The sequence below is a fragment of the Haliotis asinina genome, chromosome 8 (assembly GCF_037392515.1).
Source record: "Haliotis asinina isolate JCU_RB_2024 chromosome 8, JCU_Hal_asi_v2, whole genome shotgun sequence".
NCBI lineage: Eukaryota > Metazoa > Mollusca > Gastropoda > Lepetellida > Haliotidae > Haliotis > Haliotis asinina.
Genome location: NC_090287.1, coordinates 50,217,103 through 50,236,261, shown reverse-complemented (window position 1 = coordinate 50,236,261; position 19,159 = coordinate 50,217,103). Strand labels below are relative to the sequence as shown.

General features: G+C 35.5%; 1 protein-coding gene across 1 annotated transcript in view; it reads right to left on the bottom strand.

Annotated features, from left to right (window-relative positions):
• Positions 1-19,159, bottom strand: part of LOC137294568 (E3 ubiquitin-protein ligase TRIM9-like) — a 189,641-nt gene that overhangs the window by 51,935 nt on the left and 118,547 nt on the right. The gene's annotated exons all lie outside the window — the stretch shown is intronic.

The following is a 19,159-nucleotide window of genomic DNA, read 5'->3' as shown; positions in this document are numbered from 1 at the left end:
TTTTCCAAACAAATTTCTTCACATTCAATTTCTGGCATTTCTTCTTTTCCTTTTCTCACACAATATTGACCTTGCTTAGATTTGGCCAGTAACTTAGGCACTCTTCCCCTGGTAGAATAAGTCAATAGTGTTTAAAAGCAATTTCTATGTTATTTCCTCAGCTGACAAGTCCAGATTGGTGGTAGTGCTGAAGCTGGGTGAAAGCTGTTTTAAATGCAACATTGCACTGTACCCTTCAGCCAATATTACCACAGCTTATGGCAGTTGTGAACCATTTTTTTCTTCCTTACTTCGAGGTGAGTTTCAATGGGTTTGACATTTGTGGTGATTCTTAGATGAAATACATTTGGAACTAGTGTAAGTCTTATCATTCAAAGGAAATATCTTTCTTCTCATGAAGAGAAATGGGTCTGATTTTATACCACAATTACATCTTTTCAGTTATTTTGCATGGTATCATTCCTCTTCATCGGGTTTGTGTTTCATAAAGAGATATTTTCCATATTCTCAAGAGAATTTTTGAGAACTGCTTGTTTGCCTTGCATTTTGAAGATAAATGAGAAAATTACAAACATAAGTTGTCAAGGTTATCATATTTAAATAGGTGCAAAATGAAAAATACTTTAATACATAAGTTATACTTATTAACATGACATCCTTCTTTCAAACTTTGATGTAGGTGCTTTCTACTCATTTGCAGTATGTCTTTAACATGTCATGTTTTCTTGTACTCAATATTCTTATAGTTTTACCTTTAACAAAGATAATTGGAAATGAAAGCTGAAGCATAACTGTGTTGGTACTAACTAAACCATATGGGGAAATGTGTCATACAAAACTATGACTAGGGGCGAATGTCGTTACACTGCCTGAGGTACCCATCTTGAGGGATGGTAGTAACCATGGCATCATCTCTGAGAAGAATGCTTCAATAGCATGAATCAAGTACCCCAGGTTACCTGGCATACCATGGCAATCACTGTATATATCAATTTCAACAGTACTTCCATCACACCCAGTGTATTAGCTTTTCAAGGTAGCATGCTGCAAAGTGTTGCACATATTAATGGCCCTTTGGGGATTTGTGGTTAGAACAGGCCCCCAGCTGCTTAAGCTGGTTGTATGAGGCAACCAAAAGAGTGGATGGTTTACTTGGTTGATTGTGTGTCATTGTGCTCTGATGGCATGGATCCTTTGACCTTATAATGGTCACTGGATTGTCTGGTCCAATTAAACATTTTACAGGCAAACTATTATTCAATTTGGTGTTAAAAAGGGAAAATAGGTATTTGTTCACTTAATGTCTATCAGTAGACTGACCAAAGGCGGTAATCAGAAGGACCCTTGAGATTTGGATAGGTGCAGCCAAAGCACATATGTTACTTGCTCACTGCATCAAACTTGTAACACTCAAATCTTTACAAGAAATGGGGATATCAACTGCATACAGGTCAAGTTTCACTTCATATTGCAGGTGTACTGTTACCACAGTCAAACTGACATACTTTAACACTTGTGATAGTCTTAAAGGTTCAGATCTTGTTTTATGCAACATCAAATAGTAGAGGAAAATAGAGATATGAACTCTGACAGTTTAAAAGCAGAACTGAAGGCACAAATTAATTTCACTCTGCAGTGAGAGGAAATAAATATTTACGATAAAGAAACTGCCCATCTAAACAAACTCAATCATCAGTATTTTAGGTTATTTCTTCTCAAACATGGCATGTCATGAGTCACAATAATTTATGGAAATATTCATAGATAATATTATTCCAGATGACAATTTCAAAGTAACAATCATCCACTAATCTCCCAATGTTAAATGCTTGGTCTTTGATCTGCAGAATGGAATGAACATGCTGATCACAAGTTTGTGTCAACATTTACTGAATCATAAAACAAATTCACTTTCACTGGAAATACAATGCTTCCAGTCGGTATGCTCCACAAGTTTCTATCAATCAATAAATTGGAAATTTCTTCAGGATGAGGTGTTTCTGAAGTGTTATCTGGATTGCAAACAAACATTTCCTGCTGATTGCGTACTGTCATTATATCCTCCATGTTCACTCTAAAGCTTAGCCGGAAACCGATTCTGTACATTTTTTAATCCTTACAAGAAAAAATACTTCCAGTTTGGTTGTGTACTTTCTGTTGATCATACTGCAATCTAATTACCTAACAGGCGATGAAAATATTTTATTACACTGGAACATGTAAAGAACCTGTTGGTTGTACATGTTGTTCAACTGGGACTAGTGCTATCATGGTGTGTGTATAAGCTGCAACACTCAATACAACATGTTTAACAGCTTGTGAGTTGGCTAGATTTCATTCCATCTGATTTATTTTACAATATGTGTTCCATTTTGTAAATGCTACAAGTTCAAAGACATTGGTATTTTGGGTGATCACTTAGCATATAACATCATTTTCATTTTGAAAAGCAAACATTTGATAAAAATAACCATCTATTTACGTTGTAATAACACTTCGTATTTTCAACATTATCCATGTTGAAAAAAAAAAAGAAATCCATAAAACTGATACTTAAGTTATTCAATGAAGTATTAGTACATCAATGAGAATTTAAGTCTATTTATCTTTGGATTAACTAGGTAATATATATTGTTTGAAAATATAATTTAAAAAAACCCAGTGACAAATGGAGGCATACATTTGGTATGAAATTGTGCGTCATTCACGTACATAGCATATGGGCTTAATTTACAAGATACTAACCTTGGTAGAACATTTCACATGCCAACTTATCTTGCTGAAATAGCATTTTACATTCAGCAACTGTCAGACATTTTCCTAAATGTTCCCTTGTTTCTTTCCTTCAGCATACGGTTCACCCGTCTTAATCATATTTACTAAGTAATTGTCTATCTGCTTCAGAAATTTAGACTTATCTGAAATACTGTTCAGTGTAATGAGGTTTGACAGGTCTTATATCAAATCCTGTTTAACAAAAATGAGGTATGGATTATACACTTACTTCTTGCTGGCCTGAGATATTCTCGATATTCATGCTATTATCTGATCCCCTGTCATCAATAGCATAAACGGCTTGACCTATCACTTGTTCATTGCAAAAGACTGGAACAGCCATAGCTGTCTTGGCGATTTATATATCCTTGCATTGCAGGAGGATCCCCTATAAGGAGACAACTGATTCATCTGTTAAGAAGGAGAGAAAAACCCAGGCCTGAAATTGACAAGTACCCCTCTCGTATTTTATTGAGTATTGATCTTGCCTATCTGATTCATCAAACACGATGGTCATGTCGCAGCCTCTGATAGTATCGATCCATCCATTTTACCAGACTCAGGCCATCGATGTCGTGTCAACACCTTTCATCCTACACAAGAACATGTCTATATCCAATTGCTCTCCACTAAATTCTTATCGCTCCAAGCATTCCTTATCGCTTCAAGAATTTCTTGCATCAAACCCTTTTTAGTGAATTTCAAAAGCTGTATAATGATAGATCTTCACTCTAATCGAGTAATGATTTACTATTAGAGCGTGTAGCATCATTGGAAATTAGGTTTTACAAGAGGTCAGACAGGAACTAGATCCTCCATTTTCTTTTTCTTAGCTACATGAACTTTTTCCATTATGAAAACAAAGTTTAGAGAGGTTAAATGGTAGTAATGTTGAACTGTCACTTAAAATATATAATTTGATATTTACCATAATTTTACTGTGTCCTACAGGTTTCTTTATCATGAAACTATTTCCGATATTACACATTACATTGAAACCATGTTAAATAAAACTGTCATAACACAAGGTGTACAAAATGTACTCAGATGGGAATCCCATGTAGCATGAATTTCATACATCTCTACTGATGCAACCTGCCAATATGTTAAGCGGTTATGTCCAAACCATGAGGTCTCACAGCATGGGCTGAGTGCATATTGGAGCACAGAAAATCCAGAGCATATTGTTGTCAAATATTCTGTCTGATGTGCCTACAGCACCTACAATGAACTAGATGGTTGTAGGATTCTCTAATGATTCATATGTTGTCTGTAACCCTTGTATAATGACCGAATGCAATGTTCCTTATCCACCACCATAGTGTATATATCACTGTATGATCATGCACGAACCAAAACTTACTGCTTGCTGACAAAGCAATGAATTAGTTTGCGAGGTAACCTAGCAACACAGCTCTGTCTATTAATTGATTTGATAACAATTGGAGAGAAATATAGATTTATGTCAAGACATTTTTTTATTACATGATATTTTCATCATCACTTAACTTAAATATTCCACACTTGTTTTCAAACTCAAAACTTTAAAACACCAAATCAATTCATTAAAATGATATCAAATTAAAAAATGTAAAATTGGACACAGTACTTATACAAATATGACTTTCTTAAACAATGAAGTATTCAAAAAGCAGTCACTTAACTGATACAAAGCATTTTCAAATAATGAAACAAAAAAATGATTCTGTCTAACGGCCTATGAAATTATTTCTCATGTTAGCAATTTTCAACAAGGAAAGTGCTTCATACATGATCTATCCATGCAATCATGTGAGTTTATTTTTAGCTAGGGAGAAAAAAAACTCCTATCAAGCAATGACCAGGCATGCTTGTTTTTTTCGATGCAACACAGGAAGTTAGTTGGTGGTAATGGTTTAGTGGGCATCAATCTTACTCAAGCCAACTCAGAAGCTAAAGTCTATATCAGAATATCATGCTTGAAACCTGAGCATTCTACTACACATGGACTAACATTGAATTTCGGATGTGAATAAAGTAAAACTGCTGAAATTCCAGAAGTTCAGGACTTGCCAAAGAATTGTGGACTGAACATTTTCATATGTTCTTTTCAAGTTGATGAATGACAGAATGATAATGTTAAATATATGAAATCATGTTGAGGACAAAGTTTATTTCTTAAACATCAATGTCACACTGTAAATAATTTTGTTTTGTTTTGACAAGGTAAAACAGCAACAAATATGCTGCTTTAGCTGATGATAATTACTCAAGTCCAACTAACTGATAGCACTTTAGGTGGCATGAGACCCAATATCCTCAAAGTGTTTCAGGCCACTGTCAACCAAAACCGTCACAGAGGAAATATTTTCCACATATCTATACAAGATTATCACCACATAGCTGGAATAGTGTTGAGTACAAAGTTATAAAACCAATAGTGACTTGATTTTTACACTGCTATACTGAGTGACTTGACTTTTACACTGCTATACTGAGTGACATGATTTTTACACTGCTATACTGAGTGACGTGATTTTTACACTGCTATACTGAGTGACATGATTTTTACACTGCTATACTGAGTGACTTGATTTTTACACTGCAATCATGAGTGACTAGACTTTTACACTGCTATAGAGAGTGACTTGATTTTCACTCTGCCTTGAATTGTATTTTGGTTATATCATACCATATCAATTTCATGGCACACAGTACAGGTCCAGGCCTTTACTTCTTTGGAAGCCATAAGTGAAAAGTACTGTGTTGATGGGGTTATTCCACTGAACACTTTAGTGGGTATAAAAACAATCATCTCCATCCTTTCTCAGCTCTAGCAGTCTACACTCACCCCTTATCAGCTCTAGCAGCCTATATTCAAAAGTATTTCAGCTCAAGCATCCTATCTTAATCATATTTTCAATTCCTGAAAATACAGAACTTTGAGGCACCTCGACAGTCAAGGTGTAAGAATTATTCTTACATAAAACGTAAACACAATATTATCTCAGCGACTGTATGTTAGCCTACTGATGAAGGTGATTCTGGAATTTGTACCAAGAACCACTTGACCCTCACTCAACTGAGGTACAAACTCCTACACTAGAGGACCACACTGACACCTGCATTGAAAGTAAGGAGTATCTCTCTCAGTTGGTGATACATGTGATTTTTGAAATGGTGTATACTCCAGAAATAAATGGGAATGCACCAACTTGAGCCAATTTACTGGGTTTTGAAAAAAGGCAGATACATGTTCAAATTGTGGATGCCATAGTCCCAAAGAAAGGATGCTTAACTAGATTTCATGTAAATCAATTTTCATGATCCCCTAAAGCAAGAAATCATTGCTAAGAAGGTCGTTAAAGGTCACAGTTCATTCAATGCTGAACAGGTACAATATCAGCTTGTCAAGAATGGATCACTTCACTCATGCAAATACCTTCACAACTGCCATGAAAGGACATTCTCAGAAACATTTGTTGTATGTATTGATTACGTGTACATGTCATAAATAGTTTTTCATGAAAGATCTTAGCTTACTTTTAACTATATACTACTGTACATTACAACATCGCCATCTCTGCTGAAACATCATAGAAACAAGCAATAATTTAAGACATTTGCTACAAGATTTTGATGTTGTCACTCTGTGGTGTAAAAAGAAACTGCATGACTGAATGGAAAGGCTTGAATCAATACCAGCCTCTGCAGAAGGCTCTGGAAGCAACAGTCTGAATGTACATGATCAGGACTTTATATCTGGGTGATATTGACAGCAAGTGAAATGAGTGGATGCTGAGGCTGTACTGTACTTAACTTTGTGATGAAACCTGACCTTTAGTACAATCTAGTTTGGAATATTTGGCTATACATGAAGCACTATTATATAATTGTGATTTCTCCATATTTAAGATATTTCACTGAAAGTATGCAAACCAAGTTAAATTTTCTTAATCAAAGCTTCCTGCCAAAAACTTGGGATCATCTGACTATGTATTTATCATACAGATTCCCATTCCAATATCAAATTATACTGCAACTGACATCAAGACACATGAAAATGCTTTGATATTTTTTTAACAACTTCAAAATCTCACCAGAAAGGGTTTTTATTATTTTACATGAATATATGATTAACTTAAAACTACAAACTGTGAACAAGGTTTTCAATGCATGAAAAACTTCAAACAAGATTTGTTCCTTTTTTTCGCATGAAAATTCACCCAAAACAAAAATGACAATTCCATATCTGATTTTACGAGAAAATTTTGAAATGATAGATGTACCAGCATCATTTCCATATAAATAAAATTCTTTATAATACACATCTGGTTTTCAAATCCCCTGCAACATTTCATAGATGAGAGGACAGTATCCTCAAAAAGTGGTTTAACGGGCACCAACAATCTACTGCATTCTCGTCTATGTATGATTAAATGTTCACCAGGAGACTCCTGTCCATCTATTGATCATATCTGCTAGCTCTGTATGTTAGCTCTGCCTCCCCATATTAGCCTACTGGAATAATGACTGCAACTGAAGGCCTTATCTGTGAAGTGTTTTGCAGTATGGACTATGTACACATCATCGATTAAAAAATCTTCTTTACAGTGGTGAGTTTTGGGAGGTGATCTCTAAGGAAACTTCTGTCCGGGCTGTCTAGGGTTTCAGGTAAAAAACAAGATTGGACATAGAGGGAGCCTCCAGAGATATAATGATATAGAATGTACATTAAAGGAATCAAACCCTTCATGGTGAAGACATGACTACACAATTTCTTCTGAATCAAGTTTAAACAAATATACACTGAAAATAATATATATACAAATTATATTAAATGACCCTTCATTTGAGCAAAAGCATATGAGATACATATTTACATATCTTGTCACTTCATTAAGGTTGCAACATTTTGCTTTTCTGGCAGTTCTTCAATTTTATCTCAGCTGATTTAAAGAATAAAGAATTCAGGAATTAATCAGTGTCTGATTAGATTTTGTTCATGATGAAAAATGTGCCATTACTATTCTGTCCCCAGCTTCCCTACTGCTGCTCCAGTGACGCACATAACTCCATGGCTGTGCTACCATGTACAGGCCTTAATTTGAGAGCAAGGTACTTTGCGTAATGTGCATTTTTTTCCTAGCTTGATGCAAAGGCTGTAATTTTGGTTCTTCTCCTGACAGTGATTGAAATGAGTATAAGATGACCTGTAGTTAGTTTGCCTCTACACAGAGTACTCTTTGTAAAGATCTGAATGACCTGGCTGCAGGAACATTTCTTAACATGGGAGTATGGTACTATGACTCAGAACCTTTAAATAGTGAAGATGGCTGTATTGTTGGCTACAACTTTATCAGATATGCTATTTTTTAATCCTAATATTATCCCTACTAAATCAAAACCATTTTCCAACCAGACCATACCTGCTACGGAGTTTGTGTTCTCATAACCATTTTGGAAATCTGGGTGTGCTAGGTTAGATAAATGGGGTTATGACAGTTTACCTTTCTGGCTTAAGGGTAAGTGTCACTAAATTCTTGTAAATATCAAAATGTTATGTGAACTCACATCATCATTATAATAATATTTCCCTTTCTATGTACAAAAGAAAAATCGTTCTGTTTAAAAAATTCAACATCTTTTTGAATATGTTTCAAAACATCTCAGTCTTGAGACAGGATAGCTATGACATCACATCCACTTGGTCAAATTACACAAATCACAATATTGTCCCTTAACTGACCAAAGGAGTCAGTACAAACATATTTGTTTTTTGCTGCTTAACAAAAATCATCAATACACATGTTCTACACAGTGAGGTGTTTATGTAAACATTATACATACAAAGTCCTTTTTGTTAATCAAGATTTTCTCAATGCACATTCTCTCCTGGGTGATGATGGCTTTATTTAGCCACAATGCATTCCAGATATGACGTATTGCAAACACGCACATTTATATTACCAGCCGTTCTATTTTTTAAATGGTTGTAAAGTGCATGTGCTCATAGATAATATCTAATTAGGAGATTTTTCAACAAACTGACAAAGTAGATTGCATGGTGATGATCGATCAAAGCAACATGTTGCTTAGATATATCACAACGAAAAAGTGCACTGTGAAATGGAAATGAGGTGCCTCTCTGACTGTAGATAAGCTGGTTTTTGAAAACCAGCATAAAGACTCCATGAAAAGGGCTCGTCTATGTAAGAAGTTACACTTCTCTTAGCAACAAGCTTTCCCAATATAAAGGTGAAATCTGTGATTTCTAGGCCAAACATGATGATTTTCCGTTTCGTACGTATTTCTTGTCTTGCCAAGTAATGTCGTTTTAGTAAGTAATTAGGTTTGCTGAGCTTCAAATTGTCTCATGAATAAAGCTAGAAAAAGTAATTTTCTGTACACTTATTTTTTTCCAATTTACTGGATAATACATTAAAACAAAATAAACATTACAATGGAAAAGAATTTTGATGCAATGGAAGGAAAACAGTATCTCCCACTATTATTTTACCAGGAACAATACATTCTGATATCATGTTGTTATAATTGCAGGTTTTACTTTAATAAACTAGTACACCAAAATATGGCAAAAAAATACCCCAAACATTATTGCAAAGTGAACAATAAAAAACCTTGACCATGCAAAATGTCAAAACAAAAAATCATCAAAGTTTAACAATCATGAGCATTCCAAACGTCTTCACAAAAATGCAAATAAATGATGAAACAGAATGAAAGAAATGATACAATATAGTACAGAGACTCTGACTGGTTAATAACTGACTAAAGCAGGGTTGTGTAACACCTCATGACAAGTACAAAAGCAGGATTCATCTATGTGTCAATACAAGCTGATGGGGATTGCAAGATGCTGCAATCTCAAGACAACAAGGCATACTCACCTATTATACCATCTGTGTGATGAACATACAGAACACAGTATTAGAAACAGAAAACATTTGATCCTTTTACACGGACAATCAATGACAGCTGTGCTAGTAGAACATAGGTTTTGCATATTGTTTCTTGCACAATGAATATGTCTACAGTTTTATATTGTTTGGTTTATCTTTGTCAAACTGGCATTCACAGCAGTGCAATCAGAACATGGGTTTTCCATGTTTTTCTTAGCACAATACATAAATTTGTTGTGTTATGTTTGGATTTTTGTCAATCCATCCATTTACTTCCGGGGATTATTTCTGAATGACAGTTACTAAATCTACAACATATAAAATTCAGAAACTGAAAATTTCTGATGTTACATTGACATGAAAAAAGATCATATGAACATATGAACATAATAACACTATCACAAAAAATTCAGATTCTACACTCATTTCATCACCTCATTAGAACAGAGTGACATCTTCAGATAATCACAGATCCTATCTGAAATCAGTAGTAATGACGAGCTGACCCAAAATCAGATTGAAAGCCACCAATCTTCCAAGATTTGTATATCACTTAAATGTTCATTGCACTACCTGACAGTTTGTCCAATAAATGCAAACCGATTATTGATGAATGTTCTGTAACCAAAAAGATTAGGATTACAAATCCAGTTGTAGACCTTTCTTTTTTAAGTTTCTCTACATAATCAAAATAAAGTCCACATCAGAGTCCAAAATCATTTCTTCGAAGTTACAGCTCTTCCCAACCATGTTCAATGGATCTTATTTTTAGTCTGGAATGTTTTCATTGGCAGCTGTTCATGAACAAAAATAATAAGACTGACCTTGCCCACATACAAATTAACCCACAACCTGCTAGCTTTAAAAACTCATCCACCATACACCTGACTACAGTGTATATCAAATTCCAAAAGTGCACAGAAAAGAATACATGTATAACATCAGAAGATTACATCAATATTCCTGAAGGTGAAATAGTTGTATTTCTGAGTACACCAACTTCCAAATTCTTCAGAAAAGATATAACATGAGGAATGTAAATTACAACTACACATCCATCAATGCTTGTATGTGAAACAGTTTCCAAGTACCCACGAACAAGTCTTGCACGTCATCGCATGATTTTCACCGAAGACCCATGTCTGTCAGTCTACAAAGAATTCCTAATAAACCAAGAAGAAGAATGAACCAAACCAGTTTTATGACACCAAAGTAAACATGGGTTGTGCAGATACTTTCTAAAACAGCCATTTACTTGGAATAAAGAGAAAGGATGCTTGTGGTTTACATTATCAAGGTAAGGAGAATGTTGCAAGGTATTTCTGAGTGCAGACTGTATGTGACCAGTTGTTAGGGATGTTTTAAGGTTTGCGGCAGCAGTTATATAACATAACCAGAATGTCAGTTGATATGAATAATTCTATAAATGTTAAACAATGTTTTTTTTTTGTTATTTCAAAACCGTACTAATGTACTGAAAGTATACATTTCTGCAAATATTACATGAAAATCCAAAGATTGAAAGTATTTATGTAATCTTTTGAACTTTTGAGCATCAGAGCATCCGAAGGTTTCAGTGATAGTTTATAACTCATCATCCTGAAACGTATCAAAGACCGAAGATGTTATTTCAAGGAGGGCGGAAATGGAAGCAACTGAAGTGTGTCAGGAATCAAGGACTGTGTCCGAACTGTTCCACAGATTTTTCTATATGTAATACAGTCACCATTACAAATATAATCATATCTCTACAGTGTGTCCTGTAAACTAATTTAAAACATGAAAATAACGTATCAAAAGTGGATTAAATACTTGCTTAGTGTGTTCTATGGACCTTATAACCTCTCTCCTGTGATTAAGATAAGGAAGACAAGATTGGCAGTCTTTTGAAGCTACTATGCAACATTATCTGTATGCTTAAGGGAGACTTTTTAACGAACCAATCACTATTTTCGGAAAACATTGAATGGATCAGCACCACTGATAAAGATAATAAATTAGAACAAGGGTCTAGGTGCTGACAGGGAGTTGGAATACAAGATGGCTGATGATTTTTACACTAGGGTGTTTAGAGCAAAATACCGATACTGTCATTCCTTGGAGAATACTCCTAGGGAGAAAATGTTTTTGCAAGGGTATGCAAGATCAGAAATCTGATGGTGACAGTCCCTATGGATAGAATAGAAGTTGATGATTTTTGCATGTGATGGTGTATGGAAGTGCTAGATCTGGGAAAAACTAGCAGTGCTATGGACACAGAATACACCGAAATATTATTTTGTCCAACAAGTGATCTGTTAGATGTAATGGGATAAATACTGAATATGATAAATGTGTTATGACACATTTAATGTAACACAAATATGCTCCAGAAAACGTTTTACGCAGATGATACTGCTCTAGTATTGCACAAGAATGTCCTATTTGAAGTCCCGTACACATGAATGAGTGATGCCTGTTTTTAATCTTTCAGGTGCCTTAAGATGCAAATCATTTGATAAGGAAACCAGAAATTAATTAGACCATTGAGAACCAATAATTTACCACATCAAGACATAAAGAAACTAGGACATAGATGCTCACATAAACCAAGCTACTTTTTCCTATATCCTATGACCGATCACAGCAACATTAACTTACACTGAACTTTACTTGATTTTGAATTGATTGGGTTTGTATATAATTTCAGTGAGGGTTAAAAAACATCAACCCATCACCATCTATTCTTTCTGTACTAGACTGTACTGGAAAGCTAACACATCATGATAAATGGTATTAATGCATTACTGCTGCTCCAGTGGATTCATAATGACTCCCTAGGGGTAAACAAGTTTAACCTTTTTAAACAAATAATATTTGCTAAGTGCTTTTAAGGTATTTGAAAGCCACATTACATAAAATGAAAAGAAAACATTCAAAGTTTATGTGTCACATGTGCAATTTCATGGCTATTTTTCCAAATTTCATCAATGTTTTTGTTACTCTGACAGTTTATGGGCTCTCTGATACAGACTGGTGACTTGTGAGGGCAAACTTTAATCACCTTCCTTGTGATGAAAGACGATGATGCATCATCATCAGTCAACTGTTATGATCATAAAGTAACATCACATGATATTAATGATCTACAATACACATATGCTATTTAGACATGATCTTCATAATAAAGAGGAGATAACAGTTGACAAAAATCTTGATAAAATGTGACAAGCCGTTAAAATGAGAAAGAGTGATTTTATCATGGCTTTTCTACAAATGAAAGATGACAGATGCAAAGTTAAGAAAATTATTCTGAAATTTCCCATTTACACTCCATTCAGTGATTAGAGTGAGGGCATGTGATGTCACTAACTGTCAAGCCACCTCTTATCGTATTCTCAATCAATGCAAAAAGGCCACCAAGGGCACCAAAAACGTTATCTTCAAAGAAATGAAAATATCGAACAATTTTTCAGTGCTTCATTGATAGAGATACAGAAACTACTCCTTCCATTAGCTGAGTATTGGTAAAGGATGTCTTAAAAGTAATGCAGTTTCCACAGCCTACACTTGCAGTACATATGTCACTTTTCTTGGAGCACTTAAACTCAAAGAAATAAGTTAGATATTTTGATGCAATGCAGTCTAACTACAAAGGTTTTTTAAGACTTCTGTTTAATCTTTTACTGATGGCAGAATGGATTGTAGCTAAACACAGTTCATTTCTAAAGATCCCCTAAAACACACTTGGTAGAACACTTGACCCCAGTATCAATCATTTCTTGAGACACAAAGTTCCCTGAAAATGAGGAACCATCAAAAGAAGACATCCTGAAACTTTCTTACTGAAACTATAATTAAATGCTTTAAACTGCCCAAATTCAATTTTTTGACCCTACACTTCAAACAGATAGCAGTCAATTTCTAATAGACAATGTTGTGAAACATTTCAATTTAACAGGTTGCCCTCTAGAACAAACACAATTTCAAAGAGTAACTGCTGAGAAAGATTTTAATTGGAAAAAGCTTAACAGCTGACAGTGATATGCATACATTATGCATGGGTTTGTCAAGCTGTCCATCAATGCCAAGGTGGACAGGATGGCATGATGACGAGCAACTGACCGAATAAAATGCAGATTTAGGGAGGGGGTGGCTGACAGCCTCTTTATCCTGTAACTCCATATTCCGCCTCATTAGCAGGCCCCCTAGCATGTGTGACAGTCCAAAATTGCTGCCAGTCAGCCATGACAGGGCACAACCACTGTCACTGTCCAACTGCACAGTTGTGGAATTTCTTGGGAACATACTGCAGATATGTGAAAGCAGTTCCTTATGACATGAACACTCACCCTGCCATACTGAACTTGTCAGTTGAGCAGATAATGAATTCAGGTTAAAGTCTGTGAATTAAACATTTGATTCCTCATTGTCATTTCATGGCAGCAGTTTTGACGCTATTTCTCGACTTTAACAAATAGAAATACTCTGTGACAAGAATGTCAAAATGGCTTGAAAACATGATTATGTTGAGAATGACCTGAAGGGATCATCCAGAGGAGAAGCTGATGGTGGTTATGGGTGGTTCAGGACTGACAAATGTGACCACAGCGCTTCTCTTCTATCACTCAGCTGATTGGGTAGATCATGTAGGAAGTAAAATAATTCTAGTACTTTGCATGTTTAGTTTGCATGACATGTACTGCAAAACAGTAATGTCTGCAAATGATTTGGTTTGTCCTGATTGAGCATTCCCATGCTGTGAAACACATGGAAATAACATAATAGCATCTGTTTTAAAACATTTGTTGTACAAGACTGCTTCACTTGCAGCAATAGGTTGTCCAACATCTTTCCAAGGTCATCATGAGGAGGTCAGTCATAGTCTATGTCTTGTGGTGGACACTTCATCCACATTTCTCACACCACTGAAACATGGTTATCTTGCTCCATATCTTCACAACCCCTGGGGAATGCTGGTATAATAATGTACACCAATATATGTAAAGTTACATATGAAGTCCTATACATCCATGATCAATGGGCTCAAAATAATATCCCACATCAATAATTGATCATACTGTCAACTGTAGCTCAGTCTGTCCGTGCTGTTATATACCCATAATGTTATTGACATCTAGTCTGTCCAGTTCAAGTCAAGAATGATTTGGCAAGTGTAGATTGCCATAGCTGTACCTGAAATTAGACATTATTCTGGGAGCTACTTGGATGTTATTCTTCATTCTGTAGACATATTTGAAATATTTTTGCCTAGATGACAACACTCACGCCAAGACACATCCTGTCTCCTGAACAAGATTCCTGACAATTGTTCTCATACAAATTCTGCAAGTCCCTTATGTAACATGATAGTTCTAGATAAAAAATGACTTTGCTGATCTAAATAGACCTGAATCTATTGTTGTGTTCAAACCCCAAAATCTGTTTCAAGTCCCATAGGTTGAAATAACATGGGCTTACAACTGTCTTACTGGGACAGAAACATCAACAGACTGGCACCTGAATCCACTGAGATTTATGTAGAGGTGGGCAGTGAAGAACCTGACATCCATTTCAGAATCTAACAGCTTGAACTAGAAGGCAACAGAAGCTATCCAGTTGGCTGACATTTCTCCCCCATGGTCACAGGATCAGGTGGTGGCCAGATACCTCAGCTTGATATTCTCCTCACCAAGTTGTATGAAAATACTTTTGACTTGTGAGCAGCCATTAGGTGTCAATTTGTAATGCTTCTCTTCATGTAACAAGTCACACAACTTTTGATCCCAACTTAAGTGATGTAACAGACATGGTGAAAACATTCAAGTGTTTGACATCCAACAGTAGGAGTCCTGCTCAAAGTAGTGTTGTTAAATTCCGTTCAGTTCATGGTTACAAAAATTGCCAATGGCTGTTCAATGATACATATGCAACACATAAGTACAACATGGCAACTTACATGTTAGCAGAAAAGTTTAAATTAAAATTGCTGACATTTTACCTTCCACTTGACAAAGTTACAGAACATATTTTAAAATAATATACTATTTAGATGTGCTACTACTACCATAATGAAAAATTGTGTTTGGTACCCTAACAATATGAAAATGAAAATGTGCAAAGCACATAGACATTTTTCTTTTAAATTGCAATACTGATATTAAACAACAATGTGAAAAAAGGCCTTTAGGGAAAATGTGGATCACAGTATTGGTATTTAAGTTCTTGTATCATATAAGCAGTATTTGTGAATATTATTTATTGCTTCATTTTTTCACCTGATTATTATGATCTTGATTTTTAACTGTCTCAGATCCGGTTTCTAAAATGTCAGGGAAAACTGGGCTGAAAACCAAGAAAACTGATAAATGCTATTCTTTATAACTGCCATGCATGTTTCAATCACCATCTCATGACTTGCCACTTGTCCCCCCCTTGTGCAATATTGTTTGTGACCCAATCATCCTCCATTGTTTCATGCAATCAGATAATCCTCTACCACAGGCCAGTCTGGACAAATATTGCTCCAGCGGTATTTTCTGTGTCTGGATGATGTCCTTGTTCTCAAAAACAACAAACTGCCCTATCAGCCAACCATTTCTCACATCTGTCAGAAAAGTGTGACAGAAAGAGTTGATCTTGTTAATCTGCACATCAAACATGGGCTCAAGAACTCTGTAAATCATGCAATCTTGAAGACTGAATGGCTAACTTTGACCTTGTGGCCCACTCTGGATGGCCATTGATGGAACTCCAATATGGCTGCTCAGTCATTCAATGCACAGGTTGGAACCAAATTAGAATTAGGGGGTTACAACTGGGCTGATTTGATAATGCCAGACCCCTTCTGTGTGGTGGTTGTCCTCAAACAAAGGAATGAAAACCCTTGGTCCTCTGGGAGAACAAATATGTTTAATTCCTGATAACATGGTTTTGTACTTCTTTGACAATGACTGCAAAACTAGTCCCTGCTTTTGTTTTTAATAACATGACATGACCTTCAAGATGACTGACATTATTATACATGTAATCAGCTCATCTCCATAAAATCAGATTCTACTTCAAAATTAATCAGGATCAGATATTTGAAAGATGACAGTCTCAAGGCAATTTAAAATAGCATGACTATGCTCCATCAAATCGTTACATACCCAGCCACATTACGCATTCTTATTTGAAAGATACCTGACACACAAAATGGAAGCTTTCAATCTAAGCAACATATTAAGTTGTTTTTCCCAATCTGACATTGAAATCTGACTTTGCAATGCAAAGGCAAAGTAGACAGTTGAAAGTTTCTTGTAAAATAACTGGATCACAGCTTTCAAAGTACAAGAAAAACCCAAACATTCGATCAGTCACTTGTCAAGACATAGTTTCTATTGCATTTAAGACACTCGGTCGATATAAATAAAGGTTAGATTTAAAAGTTTTACAGTTTGGATATATTTCATGGTTTGTTTTCATATCGCAGCATAATCTTATACTCCTTGACAAATAAATTCCAGTTTTCACTTTCAAGAAGCTGTAGAAAACAACTATTCCTACTAAAAGCTCTCATCACTTATCCATCCTCCAAAGTCATAAACATTGTATTTGAGGAAATTATCACATGACATTACAATCATATATGATGGTGATATAGAACACATCTTATGTTTGTGTGTATGTGTTCATATAGACTTTCATATAGCAATAAGAAAAAGATGCAACTTTCTAAGGAAAAGATTCTATCCCATGTGGTCTATTGATGCAGAACAAACACTGTCTACCTTGCAAAGTACTTAATTTCAAAATAGGTAGTGGACTCAGAAAAATACCCTGTAGCATGATTGTATATGATAGATAAAGTGATTATAGCTCCCACACTTTAACACTGTTGCCTTGCGAAATTTTAGAAAAGGCATGAAAAATCATAATCATACTAAAGTGATACACAAACTCCTACTGCACCTACTACAATCCTATGTAAATGCCTCCTATTCCATGTTCCATATTTTCTTATTGATCTTCATTCTTCTCAGACCATGGTGCCAAATCCAGAACAATGTACTTGAGACTGTTCCCTTGTCTCCATCCAAACCCCTTGTTCCTTCTTCATTGTTACATGGTCAGACTGTCACATTAAAACGGCATCAATAACACATAATTGCCTGTCTCTCACTCCCATGACCACACTGGATGACCACACAGGGACATTAAAACCCAGTTCTCCAAACACTTCTCAACCACAAGTGACTACAATATTTCTGGAAATGGACTTTACAATGACCAGTCTCTCGGGACAATCAATTCATAGTATGTAACTTGTAATGACTCCCTAATGTCTACTCTTGCATATCTAACCAATCAAACTGAATGTTTTGCTTGACTTGATAAGCCATGACCAATCACATGAATCTCAATCTCTTCGCACCCATCAGACTTCATCATTCAAATGCCTTTATGCTGTGAAACTGTTAAATCAGTTTATGACCAAGTGCTACTTACATGACAACTAAGTTAAACTGTACCGACCTCTTCAGACAGATTTTACAGAGCTAATTTAATGTAAGTGCTTGTTTCCCTTAACATGGTATGTCAACTGACCAATACCAACAACAGCCAGGCTCTTGAGACAAGCTTCACATCAACACTGGACAAATATGTTTAGGCAACACAAACACTATCAATACCTACCCATAAAACTACAAAAGCTGACACAATTATTACAATCCACTGATAATAAAACCTTGTGTAGCATACTCAAGTAAATGTCAAAAGGCATAAATGACTGTCACTGACAAAGGTTTTAACTTTATAGCTAACACTGAATATGTTGGCACATAGTTGGAAAAAGAAACAAAGGGTGCCTTCATCATTTTTGATACACGAAAACTGATGCATATGTTCTAACACCTCACTATCCATAAAGAAAATACTCTTCCATGAAACAGATTAGAATAAGGTCCCAGAGGAGATAAGCACTCAAATGGTAAAATCTAAAGAAATCTACGATTCCCAACACTTGAACCATTCAATCTCTTCAACATATCTGATCAGCCATGTTAACTCTACCTTATCACAACAGAGCTAAACAGAATTTCTTTTTTCATCAGGCAAACAGGTGCCATACTCTAGATAACAACAGATTAATGGACACCGAATGATTTCCAAGATAATTACAATAAATCTGCACTCCCCAGGCAGCCATCACAAAGACACTTCCTTTCTGAGTTTTTAACTTCATGCTACATAGATGGACATGTTGAACAACCAATAAAACCCTGTATCCTGTATGCGGATATTGTACAAGTGTTTTAACACAAACTTGGTAGTTGTTAGGATTGCAGCAATCAAGATTATCAGAAGTAAGAGTTCCCACAGGACAATCTACACCCAGCAATTCATCAGACTGGGTCTGACAGAAAAAGCATGCCACTATTTTAAAGCAGAATTATGCAGAACAAATGCAAGAAGATCTAGAAAAGGTTATGCATTTGTCTAGTTTTTACAAAATTGAT